The 16,809-nt window shown below is 34.8% G+C and overlaps 1 long non-coding RNA gene across 2 annotated transcripts in view; it reads right to left on the bottom strand.

The window, feature by feature from the left end:
• Nucleotides 1–1,065: 1,065 nt before the first annotated feature.
• LOC136029892 (uncharacterized) overlaps nucleotides 1,066–16,809 on the bottom strand; it is a 268,714-nt gene continuing 252,970 nt past the window's right edge. Inside the window, exon 10 of one of the 2 annotated variants that reach the window (XR_010618136.1) lies at nucleotides 1,066–3,118. This is a non-coding gene — a long non-coding RNA (uncharacterized LOC136029892). Of the gene's footprint in view, nucleotides 3,119–7,306; nucleotides 9,356–16,809 lie in introns of those variants that run through there. The other variant, XR_010618135.1, reaches the window with a different exon arrangement.

Here is a 16,809-nt window from a genome sequence, read left to right as displayed (position 1 = left end):
CTTAGTTTTCCTATTGATAATTTCTGCGTTTGACATCTTGATGCACATTAACACATTTTATTTTGAATAGGTCTTAAGATATTTTGTTATTTCTTTATTTTGCTTCAAATACGGAGAGAAATCGGCGCTTTTGGAGCTTTAATCTTTAGAAATGAGCTGGGAAGGGGGATGAATAAACAAATAATTGTGAAGGGGGAAATTGCCCCACTTCAATTTTGATTATTTCTTATATTTTCATTGAAAAGTACCCCCCTCCTCCTATATTTGGAAAATGCCTTTATGTATCTTCTTCTACAAAATAATTAAAAAAATCCTTGTCACCCCCCTATATTAATCGGCACCCTTATTACCGTTACGTGTTTAAATCGTTTAAAAACAGCATGGAGTGCTTATTTAGGGTGAAGAACTAATACTGCAACGGTAATTTGGCTATTACATGAATACCATGTAGGGGGAGGGCAAGACAAATTCAATGCACTTTAGCAAAAATCGTTACAGTCAAGCGAAATCCCCATTACCGGACTTCAACTGGATCTTAATTTTAAAAACGTCTTGTATTGGATTTCCTAAAATTGAATCAAATTGCCAGATTTTTGTAATGTCTGTTGAATTTATTTTTTTATTGTTAAGAAGTACATGGGGGTTACCAAGCATTGTTTTAAATTCAATCCCAAGAAATTGGTCAAAAACAATCTAGAGTACTTATTCATCTTATTCGTCATGACGAAACTTATTCGTCATGACGAATAAGTGATGACGAAATTATTCGTCATGACGAAATTGTCAAGACTACTTATTCGTCATGACTACTTATTCGTCATGACTACTTATTCGTCATGACGAAACTTATTCGTCATGGTTGCAGCGGATGCTGCAACATAGTAAAGATGCATGCTCAAGAAATAATGCTGTAACAGAATTTCAGCTATCGCATGAATGCCGAGGAGGGGGGGGGGGACAAGCCAAGCTCTATTGACTGGATTTAGCTGCACCACAAACAATTATTTAAAATAGTATTATTACATCCTTTTCTTCATGCGTGGAGAAACTGGTTTATTACTTCATTTTACAATATTTATCCCGAATTACAGGATTTAAATAAATGATTGATTTTTAGTAATTCGGGTCAAATGAGTGGTTCGTGTCAGTATTCGTCTTGAAGAAATTTACCTAAAAATGGGATTGGCTTCGGAAGATTTGAAATGGGTAATGTATGTAAGGGGGAATTTTATGCCTCTTGGAGAACGTAGGAAATATTTAGGGAGAAATAGATTGAGGGATGGTCCTCAAAGTTGCCCTATGTGTGGAGAGATGGATGAGTCTTTGCATGATTTTTTTAGGGTATTGAAGGGAGTTGAGGGAGTTGTGTTTGGAAATATTTGGTAGGGAGGTCGGGGGGAAAGATTGGATTTTGGAAATTTTAAAAGTAGGTGTTACTTAAATATAAACAATATTGGAAAGTTCGTCCGGGTAGGTATGAGGTATCGTGATGATTTTCTTAAATAATTAGTTTTAGTGTCTTTCCAGTCTATGTTTTGCTGCTGTATTTTTTTTCGCTTGTTTTGTGTATGTCACCACGACCCAATTTTCGTGTGAATCAATCTATTTATCTATCTATTGGGATTAGTAGACGATGAAACATAAAAAAAGGTAGCAAATTATAATTAAATTTGAAATAACACATCGGGAGAGATTTTTTTTAGGTGAAGGGATGGAAGGGCTAGAAATAATTTTGAATGTGCGGAGTCTTTTTTTTTGTTCCTTTGTGTTCCTCGCTCTTGTGGCATTAGAGTATCATTAAATAATAAAAAAAAGATTTCAACTGAAACTAAAGAGCAACATTAAAACTTAAAACGAACAGAAATTATTATGTATATGAGGCGTTTCGCCCCTAGTCAACACCTCGTTCTTTACACTAAAGTTCAAATTTTGTGCCAATTCTTTAAGAATGACACTAAATCACAAAGACCGTTTAATTGAAATATATAGCTGTTTTGAAGGTACTAAGAAAACTTTAGCGTAAAGAGCGAGGTATTGACAAGGGGGCGAACCCCCTCAGACACGAAATAATTTCTGTTCATTTTGAGTTTTAATATTGCTCCTTACTTTCAATTGAAAAATCTTTTTTATTTATTTAATTTCTAATCGTTTTTTAAGAAATGCTGGGTAAGACTAAACTTGTTGAAATTTATATATTTGAAATTAGCATAAAAATCTGATTCTTTTGATGTATCTATCGGTATCAAAATTCCATTTGTTAGAGTTTTGGCTACTAATGAGCCGGGTCACTCCTTACTTACAGTTCGTTACCACGAACGGTTTGATCCATGTGTCTGTAGTCTAGCCTAGCTTAACCTCAATCAAATATCTTATTGAAAGAGAAAAAACGCGAAATCCACATTTGACTGGATTCCAGTTATTTATGTAGGTATCTCAGATTGAACATACCGGCCGTATTTCCGTCTCGAAAAAAAATTGTACCTACTTCATCCGTAGGGGCATCAATTTAAGAAAATGCAGAGGAGATGCAAAGATTTGTTCAATATTTTAAATGAAAATACAAAAAGGTGTTCGCAAAATATAGGGGGGGGCAATTTTTTCAATAGAAATACAAATAAGAGCAGTTTTGAAAACATATGATGGGTGACGGAAAATATGGGCAGGGGGAGGGTAAAAAGGTTTAGAAACGTTTTCCTCCCCTCACCCTCCCCCCCAATTGGTGTTCCTGTTCGTACATATATCATACCAAGCGTAGAAGCCTCACTGCTCGAAAGTTTCTGAATTACAACCATTTGATTATTTATTCAGAGGGGGGGGGCTCTAAAAAATTAATCCGAATACGGAAACACAATATTACCTGAATCATATCAACTTCCTTATAAGACGAAGGGGATATAAATGTAGACTACTCTCTAAGCTGACGCACCTGAAACTTTGCTCACCAGACAAAAACTCGGGTCTGAGCACCGATTCAGGCTCAACAGATAAGAGACGTACGGACGTGCTCATTAAAGGCGGTTCCAATTTGCAATTTCACGTTAGACAGTTGTTACATAACAAGTGGATGGCAACACTGGCTTGACGCTCTTACGTCTTTTAACCTTCATAACTGGCGCCCCTGAAAAACGGGAATTAGCTTGAGTATTAGTAAAGAAAAGAAAGTTGTAAAAACTGAAATAGTTTGAAATTGACAGGTTGATACCAGAAAATAAGGCAATTGAACCTGTTATATACATTATCAAAAAATAACGTTTTCGGTAGGGTATTCAGAATAGGGGTATCTAAACACTCCATACTTCTAGCAAGAAACAATTGTCGGGAGGGCTGATTTCGGGCTTCTTCATCAATGAAAGACAATCATTTGTCTAATTACTATTTTGTTTATTTGCATTTTGTTTAAGGCTAGCTTTAAAAACTTGTATCTTTTCAATATTTTTCAGATAGCTGTATTTAAAATGTTACGGGCCCACCCTAGTCCATGGACTGCAATTTTAGTATTTCTTACTCACATCCTCAACCGAAATGATGGCAAAGTGGGTATTTGGATCCAGTCAAGTAGGAAAGCTGAGCAAGGTTTCGAGCACCACGAACGGGTACGCAACTCCCAATAATTCAGACAATAAGTAGTGACTCTGACTTGACTCAGTCAATAGGACAGAGCTGAGTCTAATAAATCTAATGATGTAAGTATATAATCCTTTTGGTACAGGTCACAGACTCAAGCCTATCAAAAAATCCCTAGTTTCAGTGGGAACGTATAATATTTCTGTTTAAGTATTATACAGAAATATCAATAGGCACTCAAATAAGACCTAGTGAAAAACGTCTTTTCATTAGGTTCAGTTTTACCCTTATGTTTACATAACTCTACACCACTATTTGAATGGATCTGTAAGATGAAACTTTTTGATCCGGGAATGATATAAGTGTCTGATCTCAGTTTCCAAAAAAGAAACACAATTTCGAGGCTTGAAATGAAATGCCAAGAAACATCGAACATTAAGTGGCATTTTAATTGTGTTTATTGACACTAGTTTTCACTCTCCTAAGTTACTTACTCTTCGCTACTTACAACAAAGTAACCAATCAGTGAATAAACAAAAAAACCTAACAGCACCTATATCAAATCTGAAAATAAAAGGAAAACAGACGAATTTTAGTACATTAAATTTATGAAAAGAGCTCTACACCAGCAACACTAGTAAAACCGCAAGGATTATGTAAAAAACACAACAACACTACTATGTGATAATTTCAAATTTTTCAAGGATTTATCTAAGACGCTTAGGCCGGTATAGTGCAATCTCAGCATACTTATTTACTTGATTTGTATAAATTTCCACGTTTTTATGTTGTCGGTATGTCTTGCTGATAATACAGTGAACACACTGGTGATGTAAGTAAAAGCGGTGTTGTCGCTCCATGAGCAAAATTTACCATATTTCAGTGATTTTTTGGTGGTTTTAGTTATTTTCTTCAATAATCTAGTAATTTATGTGCTGATTAGCGTTTGTTTTGTTTAGGCAATATAAAAAATCACTAGAAATAATGATATATCGCTAGAGGGGTGGCAACCCTGGCTAAAAGTATTTAAAACACTGAGCGATAAATCGAGGCAAGAGACTTCCGGCTGTAGTTTCCAAGATTCGACTTAACCGAACGGTAACCATTAGTAACGTAATTTGCTTTATACCCTTCACACCTTTACAACAAGCATTTCCTAGGAAAACAGTTGCTCATCCCTAGATCCATTAACATTCAATTGATGGAGATTTAAGCAATGACAGCAGTGTTTCAACTTCTACTGATTTTTCGGGGGATCTACCACTTCCATATCCCTATCTTCCCTATCTCCCGACAAAAAAAGAAGATCCCGAAACTACCAAAAATCTACAGAAAACTCTGAATCCCCGGAAACAGCTTTAAAATGAACGAAATACGACTACACTCAGTTTCAAAATTAAATACATTTCATTATTTTTCAAGCTTCTATCTGCTTCTTAAGTTCCCCTTCGAAACACAGTCAATTTTGACAAAAATTGATCAACAAAATCCCGCCTTTCTTTCCGGAATCGCTCTCTGAGGTTTTAGAATGTGGTACTTTATTCGCAAATCGCTCAAACACCTCCAAAAACATAACACAAAACGAAAAACAGTCCTATTGAAAATTCTACCGAACCCTGAGAGCCATCTACCGATTTTCTACCGAAAATCGCCGAGGTATTTCAGATTCTTTGAAAAGAAAAGTGGAAACATTGATTGACAGTTACAAGATTATTGTAAGTTACAATATTTTGATTGACAGTTACAATTATAGAATCTCCATAACCGGTGAAATCTGAGATCTTTCTCCACTTGATAGAGCAAGATATTAAATTACTTTTTTTGAAGCGTTAGAATTTAAGAGAGATTTATCTCCGTGATGAGAATGCAACTTCTTTATGAAAATAGGATGTTGACGCGATGAAATGAAGACCAGTATGGATGTTCTGTGAAAGTCGGAAACGAAAAAAGGGTGAAGTTGACGACCGTCAATGGATTAAGGCATACATTTTTTTTTTATTGTTTTCTTTGGCATCGTTACCATAACTTACTTAGCAATTTCAGAAAAGTGCTGATAACTAGACAGTCACATTGGCGGGGTTTCGGCCTCTCTAGTGTCTTTTGTAAAATCATGATTAAACCCTCCCCCTGTCTTCAAAAAAATTAAGGTCAAATTTTAACATAATTTTCATTTATTAACCAAATTATTTACAATTAATTAATTAATTAGTAATTTATTTTTATTTATTTTTAATTTACTATTTTAATTATTTAATTATTATAAAAAATTAATTTAATTATTTGATAATTTGTTAATTATTATCATATATTAACTGCAGCCCTTTCTTTATTTTAACAAAAATAAAATTTAAAATTACAAAATGGTTTTAACAGTTAGATTATTCATTTGAAATTTTGCAGTATTTGAAATTACAGTAAACCATCATAGTTTTTAACAACTGATGTAATTTGAAAAACATAAAAACAAAATGTATAAAATAAATGTTTTTTCACAAATTATTATATTACGCTGAGCAAAAAAGAAGAAAAATTCTTTTGCGACTATGTGACGTTGTGTTTCGAAGTAAAACGTATCAAATGATTTATGTAAAATTTATTTCAATGAGGTTAAGAACCTCAGCTTTCCTTCTAAAGATACTTAGACTCCTCACATATGTGACTTGTGACTCTTAGTCACATATGAGAAAGGGATATATAGTAAGGATAGGTTAGCTAAAGATTTCTATGATTCATATTGCAATATAAACTAAATAGCATAAAAAAACCTGCCCAGCAACATGTACAGACATAACATAAACAAATAAGATATAAACTAAATAACATACACTCGTGAAGCAACACAAACATAAGCAAACTCAACATAAACAAAACATAAACATAAGAATAGCATAAAAAAAGGTAAAAGGAAAAATACAGCATTGAATTTTACAATCCCTGCCGTGGGTGCTGATCTCCATTTCTCGGCTCTTCAGTCAGGACGTGCAAGGAGGTGATGGGAGTCAGCCATCCTGTACTATCGCGCACCCTTCCTGTTTACCTTCCCCATATTTCTCCAGGCACCCATTTTGAGCAAGGTCAACTCTAGCAGAGCTAACAAAGCCGCGCCGCTGACCCCCGTTCAAACGAAATAAACTGCGACACCAGGACTCGAACCCCTTACCACACGGATAAAGGGTCTCAAGTCTAGCACAAATAAGTAGCATTAAACATAAACGTGACATAAATAAACACAATAAAAACTAAATAACAAACATTTTCCCAGCAACATAAACATAAAAACGTAACATAGTTTACACAACATAAACAAACACAATTTAAACTAAACTAGATCTACGTTGCATGGGCAACGTGAGGTGTTGCGGCAACCTTTGTTCGGCTTCGACGAATGAAGTGCTGCGCGGGCAACACTTCGGTTTTGTTTCCTCGCTTCGATTAAACGCTAAAGTTGTTAATCTGCAAGGATCTTAAAATAAATACTAGGTACACCAACTTGCAAAAGTTGCAAACCCCTCATCGCTGAAGATAATTGTAGCCTAATAGCCGATTATTGCTTACAAGTCCCCTACATGTCTTACCGCTGGAACCAAATTGATCTTACCATCAAATACACCGGAAACAAATAATAGGTACACCAACTATTCTTTTTGTTTTTAATTTATAAACTCCGCACACAAATGTACATTTATTCATTTTGCAGAGTGATATATCGTTAGATTGTTAAGTCAGGATAAAAAGTTTCTAGTTTGTTTTTTTTTTTTTTTTTTGTTAGTTTTTAGGTTTATATACAATAAGACTTTTAGGTTTTTATTCAGTTAGTTTTTTAGGCTTCTATTCAAGTTGTTTTTAGGTTTTTATTCAAATAAATTTTTAAGTTTTCTATTCAAATAGTCTTTTTGTATGTTTTTATTCAATTAGTTTTTTAGGCTTCTATTCAGGTTTTTATTCAAATAAATTTTTTTGTTTTCTATTCAAATAGTTTTTTTAGGTTTTTATTCAGTAATTTATCAGAATTCAATTCAATTATTTTTTTTTTAGATTTTTATTCAATTAGTTTTTAAGCTTTTCATTCAGTTTTCTTACTTTTGTTTGTATTCAATCAGTTTTTTTAGATTTTAACCAATGATATTTTAGGTTTTTATACAATTAGATCTTTAAAGTTTAATTGTATTAATTATTAATTATATTTTGCAACAAATCTGTAGATTGCCGAAAAATAGTGATTAAATATTTAAACTCAGCGTAAAAAGTTGCAATGAAATTTTATTTTACAACCATATTCATTTTAGAAAAAAATTTTGAAAGACTAATATTTCCCCGAAAAATGACTTTACAGAATGATGCATAAAAACTGGACTTGATGGACACTAAGCTGAGTTTTGACAGAAAAAAAAGTTGTATCAGCGTCAGCAACTCCTTTTTAAAATGCTAAAAAGGTTTAAACTTGTTGCGAAGTTAAGTTTATTTGTAAACTTGCACAAATTTGGTTAGTTAAATCTATAGTCATGTAAATAGTTAATTAGTAAAAATAATACTATACATACCATTAATTGCATCAATGCCCTCCTTTGAGGGATGTTTTCTTTTTTTCTCTCTTTTTTTTTTAATTTAGCTTAACCATCATCGAGTCAAACTCCAAGTCAGAACCAAGCAAATTCAAAATTGACAAAATTAGTTATTTGATATGAAGACACAAATTATTTTCTTATTTTAAAACACAAAAAAAAAGAATTAAAAGAAATAAAAATATAAAAATATGTACTATAAGATATTCTACATCATATAATTTGCTTACATTTTGGAATATATGTAAAATATTCCATGATACCTTGTTTTCTTCATTCTTTTCATTCGGCATAATTTCCTTTCGGCTACTCAATTTTACATGAGAGGAAAATTTTCCAGGTAGTAATTATATGAGGGGGGGAGATTTACCGGGGTGAATTGTCTACGGGGAGAGAAAAATTTACTGAGGTGAATTGCCCACGGGAAGGGGAATTTTTGAGGTGGAGGGGAGAATCGCTCAAGGGGAGAATTTTCCGTGGCGAATTAGCCGGACACCCTTTTCCCACGCGTCAAAGACTACGTAAGATCCAACACAAATCGAAGTGAATGCAAAAAAACTTTTCCGTGAAAAGTTTCAAGCTAAAGGAAATCCTCTGGAAAGACATTTCCGTGAATTTTCCTTCCAGGGAAATAGCAGAATTTAATGTGTCACTTCGAATAAGTTACGAAATTATATAACTCTTGAAACTTTATACGTCTTGATAATTCTACTTGTAAGCGGTATCCTAAATGATAACTTTCAAGGAGAGAAGGAAGCCTTCTGGTAGTAAATTATACGCTGCATCATTATTTTTGGATTTTACCTTATCTTGGCGTGCTACCAAAAGAGAAAATGTATCCTAGTCTAGTTGCCGGAAAATCTTGCTGGAAATTTGGAAAAGAATATGAAAATTTACAACGATGTTCATACGAAAACGCTGGAGTGTTGGCACCACTCAAGAAGATCCAGAATATGGCGGGCTGCACCTCTACACTTGACTCGCCCCAGCCTCTGTATGAAAGGTTTGATGTAGCATCGATGGCTGTTCTCTACAAGTACACAAATTCGCCTTCCACGCCTTCGCCTTGTGCCCCCCAACCCCCTTTGCCCAGCCGTCAAGGCAGATACTTAGGCACACAGCTTGGTCCAATGATCTAAAAGAGGACACGTCAAGAACCGAGTGCTTGAGGAACAGCTTCATCTGGTGTTGCACTTCTATCTGGAACGATCTTCCTTGGGATATTATTCCTGAAAATTTATGCAATTTGATAATCCCATTTGTAAACAATATCCCAGTTGATAACTTCCTGTGGAAGGAGAGAAGAAAGTCATCTACTAGTGAATTATATACTGTGTTACGATTATTAAATTTCACCTTATCTTTATGTGCTAACAAAAGAGAAAATGAATCATAGCCACCGGAAAACTTTGCTAAAAAAAGAGAACGAAAAGATTAAAATTTATAAGCTTGTTTTATCGGTAGCTTTTAACTTTATCAATTACTTTTTAAAACGAACTGAAATCTGATTTCCTGTATTCTGCTGTATTTACCTTTTGTTTGGCCCCGCCTACTTTATAACTTTTATGACACTCAATGATACAATTACGGATGTCTTTCGTTTCAAAAGAATATTACATAAAAAAAAACTAGTTTTTTTTTTAACTGAAAGTAAGGAGCGACATTAAAACTTAAAACGAACAGAAATTACTCCGTATATGAAATGGGTTGTCCCCTCCGCAATCCCTCGCTCTTTACGCTAAAGCTTTCAATTGTATTAAAAAGCAGAATTGTGGCAAAGAGTCAAACTTTAGCGTAAAGAGCGAGGGATTGCGGAGGGGACAACCCATTTCATATACGGAGTAATTTCTGTTCGTTTTAAGTTTTAATGTCGCTCCTTACTTTCAGTTAAAAAAAAACTAGTTTTTTTATATAATTTCTGAACGTTTTTGAATTAATGCATGTTTGATTTTGGCTCTCCACACATAAATTATTAAAATGAAATTTGCATATTAATTCTTTTTTTGGCTAAATGGGTTTCTCTTAGTTTTGATCAGACGATTTTGAGAAATAAGGGATGGGGAAGGAGGCCTAGTTGCCTTGCAATTTTTCGGTTACATAAAAAGGCAACTATAAATTTTAATTTTTAACGAATTTTTCTATTAGTAAAAAATATACGTAACTTAAGAATTATCTTACGTAACAAACTTTTATATTCTTTAATTTTTATTATGTATATGCGAGGGTTCGTACCCTCGTTAATACCTCGTTCTTTACACTAAATTGTAAGTTTTGTCCCAATTCTTTAAGAATAACCCCTGAATCAGAAAGGCCGTAGCATAAATAGTTGAAATTACTAAAAATACTATAGCACAAAGAGCGAGGTATTTATCTCCTACTAAATACCTCGCTCTTTAAGCTAAAGTATTTTTAGAACCCCTCATATGCGTAATAATCTCTGTTCGTTTTAAGTTTCAATGCTACTCTTTACTTTCAATTGAAAAAAAACTTTTCCATGTTTATTTTTTCATTGTTTTTAATAGTAATTTTAGAAAATCCTGCGCCCTTTCATTGAATTTCTGTTCCCCCATGACATATTTCTCCATGGAAAGATCCTCCCACATAGCCCCCTTCCCTCAACCCCACCCCCAAAACCAAAAAAAAATCCCCTGAAACCGACTGTACACTTCCCAATAACCATTATTATATGTAAACACTGGTCGAAGTTTGTAACTTGCAGCCCCTCCCCCAGGGACTGTGGGGGAGTAAGTCATTCCCAAAGACATAGTTATTATGGTTTTTGACTATGCGGAACAAAATGGCTAGCTCAAAATTTTGATCTGTTGACTTTTGAGAAAAAAGGAGCGTGGGAGGGGGCCTAGGTGCCCTCCAATTTTTTTAGTCACTTAAAAAGGGCACTAGAACTTTTCATTTCCGTTAGAATGAGCCCTCTTGCGACATTCTAGGACAACTTGGTCAATACGATGACCCCTGGGGAAAAGAAAGAAATAAAAACAAACAAACAAATAAACACGCACCCGTGATTTCTTTTCTGGCGAAAAAAACGAAAGTCCACATTTTTGTAGATAGGAGCTCTGATACGCCGAATGCGATGGTGTGATTTTGTTAAGATTCTGTGACTTCTAGGGGGTGTTTCCCCCTATTTTCCAAAATAAGGCAAATTTTCTCAGGCTCGTAACTTAATTTGATGAAACTTATATATTTAAAATCAGCATGAAAATCTGATTCTTTTGATGTATATTTTAGCATCAAAATTCCATTTTTTAGAGTTTCGTTTACTGATGAGCCGGGTCGCTCCTTACTACAGTTCGTTACCACGAACTGTTTGATAATTCTTGAAAATTTATGCATCTTGATATTTCCATTTGTAAGTTGTACTGTATCCTAAGTGATAACTTTACGTTGAAGGAGAAAAGGAAGTCTTCTGCTAGTAAAATATATGCTGTGTGGTGATTATTGAATTTCACCTTATCTCTGCTTGCTAACAAAAGAGAAAATGCATCCTAGTCGACGGAAAATGAGGGACAAATTCTGATGATTTTTTTAAAGGTAAAATATAATGGGGTAAAATAAACTAATAATCAAAAGGAAAGGTTAATAACAAATTACTTGTTCTCGAAACGAGAAATTTGATGGGATATAGATACACAGACACAAAATGTTACAGGGAGAGAGAGAGTAAAGGTTATTTCCGACAACTTTGGAAGAGTAAATCCTCTAAAAAGAGCATTTTCAGTCGATGTCTTAGTCAATAGAAAATTTGTTTGGAAACGAGGTAAGCTCTTCCAAGTTCATGATATCTAAGAAATAAAGGGTCAAAATGATGATGAAAAAGAAACAGTTAATAAAGAAGTACTTAATCTCAAAGATTCAAATTTGGTTTGACATAGACGTACACAGAAAACTGATAAGGGTGGGGGAGGGAGTCAAATTGTATTTCCAAATAGTTCGAAGCCTAATCATTAACAAAAAAGGACATTTTCAGTTAAATAATTTTGTGTCTTAATCTTTGAACAGCAGCAACAGAAAAATGTTGTAGGACTTCCGATACCGGGCACCTTCATCTCGTCCGTAAAATCTTCTCACTATTCCTACTAAATGTTCGGCTCTACGGTATGAATTGTTTATGAATCCATGAATACAATACAGTAGAATATCCATGATAACGAACAGTACGTAAAGTTTATCTCTTGTCAGTGAAAAACAAGCCCAATAATTTCAAGTTTTAAAATAAAATATATGTCAAAGAAATCCAGTGGTGCAATGTGGGTAGGGAGGTTGGTTCATGCCTCCTAAATTTTAGCTCCCCCTCCCCTCAATTTTGAATAATACCTTTTCAGGGGGCATCTTTCATAAGAAAAATTTGGTATTTGTATGATATACCCGCTGCATCTCAAGTCATGCATTGACGGACTGTAAGCCAGTTTCTTTCGCTAGCTTCTTTCAACTTAGCGTAAAAAAGACAAGGACAATTGACAGAACAGATGGGAAATATATAATTTAGGCTATATATTAGCAAATTAGGGGGGTGGGGGTAAAGTATTTGGAAGTCAGAAAACAATTCTTACTTCATAATAACAGAATAATTGTAGCTAACACATTATGCATGCAGACTAGCTCAAATTTGTTTCTAAAGTATTATATTTTTATTACACTTAGGTATATTTTATTAGGATTAACCTAACTTCATTTCTTGAGATGCAGGGGTAGCCTATATCAGTACCAAAAATCTCTTTTGGCACATTTACTGAAAATATTGGAAAATGACCAATTTGCCTTCCCCCTTAGATAGTCTAAAATACATTTTGCCATGCTCACCAAATTTCGGTGAATTGACCCCACTGACCAAATACACTTTTATGTTGATTCTAAATATAAGGATAAAAAAAGGACAAAGATCCTCCTGAGCCATTGAGGGCGCATAGGACGTCGGGTCGACTTTTCAGTTGCTGAGTGTTTTTACAGGGACAAGTAGCAAGCCCAACCTTGCTGCAGCGGGGATCGAACCCGGGTGCTCCGTATATTCTAAATATAAAACCCATCATAAATTATTCCCATGCAAATGCTTTGAAAATAAACTTTCCAAAATAGGTGAAATACACACAAAAGACGGTGCAATCTTGATGGAAACTAAAGATAAAATTAATATGTTCAAAAGCCTCTACGCAGTGACTTCAAGCCCCTGTATGTAAAAATACTTAATTTCAATTTATTCTAGAGTAGGATGGTCAAGGATACGAAAATTATGAAGTTTTAAGGGCAAAATCACACTTTTGACAGTTTTGCCCCATTGAACCGTGTTGATAATTAACCAAAACTAGCAAGTGTAACTTGACAACACTTTTCGTCCTCAAAAATTCAAACATCAACGATCTGTTTATTTCTAAGGAAAATCACAGCCTCAAAGGAGAAGCCTGCAGTTTCTTAAGCTATTTGGTACAGTGCATGTCTATCTTATTTTTTAACCACGTTTCTTTTTAATTATTTTTTATTACCCAAGGCCATATCCAAGAGGGTTAGGGGGTTTAACTCCACCCACCTCCCCCCTCAAAATGTTTGTACAACTCGTAAAAACGTAACAAAAATGAGCAAATACATTTTTTTTGTATTCCCCTTCCCCCAAAAAAATTATTTTGTAACCCCCCCCAGAAAAGATCCTGGATACGATCCTGATGGCGCCTATTGCTATCAAAAACTGCATGACTGCGCATGGAGGATTTCTCATTAGAAATTGAATTCCCGATTTTCCCTTTTTGATATAATATTTTTATATCAAATACTACTACTACTACTAATAACTCACTGCAGCACCAAGCCGCCTGAGGGGGGCTTCCAGGCTTCCATCTACGCACGCTCCTCCTCCAGCTTAATCTATCCAAGGCCTCCCAGAAAGTTCCCATTTCCTTTAAATCTTTATTTATGACATCCTCCCAACCCAAGCTAGGACGACCTGCTTTCCGTGTAGCCCCAGACGATTGACCAAAAAGGACAATCTTCGGTAATCTGTCATCCTTCATCCGCAGAATGTGGCCTAGATATCTCAAACTTTCTTTCATTATAGCCCTAGAAATCGGGATTGAACCACATTTTTCGTACAACCTACAGTTTGAAATTCAGTAAGACGGTACAGGCACGTACGCAGGAATTTTTTTGGGTGGGGGGCAAAACCTTCGAAACAGCAGATATAAAGTAGCACTTTTTTTTATTTAGTAGCTAAATAAATGCAAAAAGCACGTGCATGAGAGAATACACATTAACTTTAATCTGTAGTGTTGTAGTGGATGGGGGGAAGAAGACTAAAGCCTCAAAAGTGCGTTTTAGGCTCAGGTTATGTTCATAGCGATTTAGAACCAGTGATCAATCTAATATATCCCACTGAAATGGAATTTTTAGGGTTAACAGTATATGGGTGCTGTGGGGGATAGGCCTAGTTCTTCTATTGCGAAAACGTCAATTTTAATGAAAAATTATAGTTTCTAAAATTGATCCACTAAAAGCTGTACTTTATCCTGAAAAGGGGAGATAAACGCTAAACGCCCTAATATCAAGGATAATTCTATTTTGCTGTGGAAAGCAAACTCTCTTTAAAAAAAATAACAGTTCAATCGCTAATTACTTCAAAGAGGGTAAAAAGTTAGACAGAAAATAAGTTAATAATTGGGTAATGACTTGACCGGATAATTGCATGCTGTAAAATCCAAAAAAAAGCTTCACACCTGTATCTAGATTCTTAATAAATATCCTATTTTTGCCAGAAATCCCAAGAAACCATGGGGAAATTAAACATTTGACAAAAAATGGGGGGCGGGCCCGAAGCCCCCCCTGCGTACGTGCCAGGTCTGGTACCCAGAACAATCCGTAGGCAATTTCTCTGGATATTATATCAAATATATTAATATTTTAAGACATTTATGGCTGTATAAGTTTCCAATTAACCAATTTTTAAAAAATCAGATTTGATTTTCACTGTCCTTGGTACTTTAGAATAACCAATTACCAATTGGTTATTCCAATTCTAATTACCAATTTAGAAATTACCAATCTATCCCTGAGTCAAAATCTTTAGCATACACCTGTTTGTAAACAGGCGATTTGATTCCGGAAAAATTAGTTTCATTAGATCCGCCTTCATTATAATTACTATTTGTCAGTTTATTTCTACAGTATCAACTTGATATCATGCTGATAATCCTTTGACGGTGACAGTAATTTTTGCCTTCATATTTTTCCAGTAATGCTAGACTGGCTGCAGATGTTTCATTTTGCTGAACGTGCTCTTTCGTCCGTATTTCCGTATGTAGGCACTAACACCCTTTCTTTGTAGTTTCGGTATAGGCCAAATCATAAAGTCAATGTGCCTTATGGTGCTTTGATACCACATCACAGAATCTTTCAGACTAGCATAACTCTAGTCTAGCTTACATGGTTACAAGGTTGTCATAACGTCGCTAAACGTCAAGGCTTACTCGTCAAACTTGCGTCAGACGGAACCCTAAGGATGGCTTAAAACTTCAAGGATTGTTCACTAAACTAAAAGAAAAATAAAGCGCAAATCCTTTAACAATTGGAAATTGAAAGCTATCTTGTAGTTTCTTTTCACTTTATGCGCATATACCCGTAGTTCAAGGCCGTATCCCGAGGGGTGGTTACTGGATTTGAAGCCCCCACCCAAAAAAAAAGAAAAACTTGTCGTAAAAATGTAACAAAAATGCATATAAACAAACTTTCGATGCCTTTTCTAACGATTTTCTGTAACCACACGAAAAAATACCCCCCCTCCGAACAAAAATATCTATATGCCCTTGCATTATAGCTACTATCACTGACAATGATTAGCAAACATGGTTAGCTGCAGCTTACTATGGTAGGTTCAGACGAAAATAGTACGAAAGGCAATAGGTTGGTGCACCAAAGACAACGAAATTAAATATCTATACCCCCCCCACCCCCTGGATTCATATTAGCTCTATTCCAACCTGAAAACCGTAGTTTTCAAATATTTTTCTTTTGGTTGTTTCAAAATATGAAGCTTTAACACAGTATCATATTTCCGTCAGTATTCTCAAGATTTGCCACTTTAAGACTAAATACTACTACCCCAATGGATTACCACCATTGTGCCCAATTTTTTCGATTTTTAGAAATTTCGCTCAACAATTGTCGACCTAATCAATCTGTTTTTTCATATGGGGAAATTTTAGCGTTAGTAATTTTTTTAATTTGATTTTTAAATTTGGAAATCTTGCCAAAAGTTCATTGAGTCTGTCTATCTATTTGCATCAAAGCTTCTGTTTATGTTGGAGTATTTAATTAACTCGGCAGCATACTATTAAATCCCTTCATAACCAATTAATAGCAAATTGACTTTTTTTTAATTTAGACTTATAAATCTTGCCAAATGAATATAGATTCGGCTCATCTTTTTATATTAGAACTTTGGCTTAATGCCATTAGTTGCAAGAAAACAGATAATCGATAAGAATTTGAAAAACCTATCAAACGGCATATGTACAGAGAGATTTACCCACAGCGAAGGATACTCACAAGGATCCAGGCACTTGCACAGGGAGTCGGGCCCACTCCCCCAAAATTTCATTTCCTTCCTATATTTTTCATATATTCACCTATTTCTCACGTTTGTCAAGATTCAATAAACCCTTCCGTCCTCGCTGAAATAAAGTCA

Source organism: Artemia franciscana, chromosome 8, assembly GCF_032884065.1.
Source record: "Artemia franciscana chromosome 8, ASM3288406v1, whole genome shotgun sequence".
Taxonomy (NCBI): domain Eukaryota; kingdom Metazoa; phylum Arthropoda; class Branchiopoda; order Anostraca; family Artemiidae; genus Artemia; species Artemia franciscana.
The sequence above is the reverse complement of the archived record's forward strand: the minus strand, read 5'-3'. Positions and strand labels throughout refer to the sequence as shown.